The sequence below is a fragment of the Eimeria tenella genome, genomic scaffold (genome assembly GCF_000499545.2).
Source record: "Eimeria tenella Houghton genomic scaffold, Eth_scaff1756, whole genome shotgun sequence".
NCBI classification, from domain to species: Eukaryota; Apicomplexa; class Conoidasida; order Eucoccidiorida; family Eimeriidae; genus Eimeria; species Eimeria tenella.
In genome coordinates this window covers 1290-1728 of record NW_013541585.1, presented here as the reverse complement: position 1 = coordinate 1728, position 439 = coordinate 1290, and positions in this window count along the sequence as shown.

Sequence of the window (439 nt, the reverse complement as noted above, 5' to 3'; positions counted from 1 at the left end):
CGGAAGGAGGCGCTGCCGCCCGTAGCCACAACAGCAGCAGCAGCAGCACCGAGGGCCTGCTGCAGCGCGGGGGGGAAGCCCGAGGCCCCCCCCGAGTGAAACATGGCCAGTTGTGCTGCTGCAGCAGCAACAGTGGAGGGCCTAAACTGCAGACTTATGCTGCTGTCCAGCAGCGCGAGCCGCACGAACAGCTGCGCCACTTCGCGGGCCACGTCTACGCGGCTGCTGCCGCTCACCCGCAGCGAGAGAGCAGCAGCAGCAGCAACAGCAGGCGAGGCGCCCCTGCACACCAGCGCTGCAGCAAACGGATTCGCCTCCTCCGCGTCTCCCGCTCCCGCTGCCTCCCCCGCTGCTGCTGCTGCTGCTGCTGCTGCTGCTGCTGGCTGCGGCAGGTCGCCCTTCTTCGCGGCGCCGGCCCCCGCCTCCTGCTGCTGCTGCT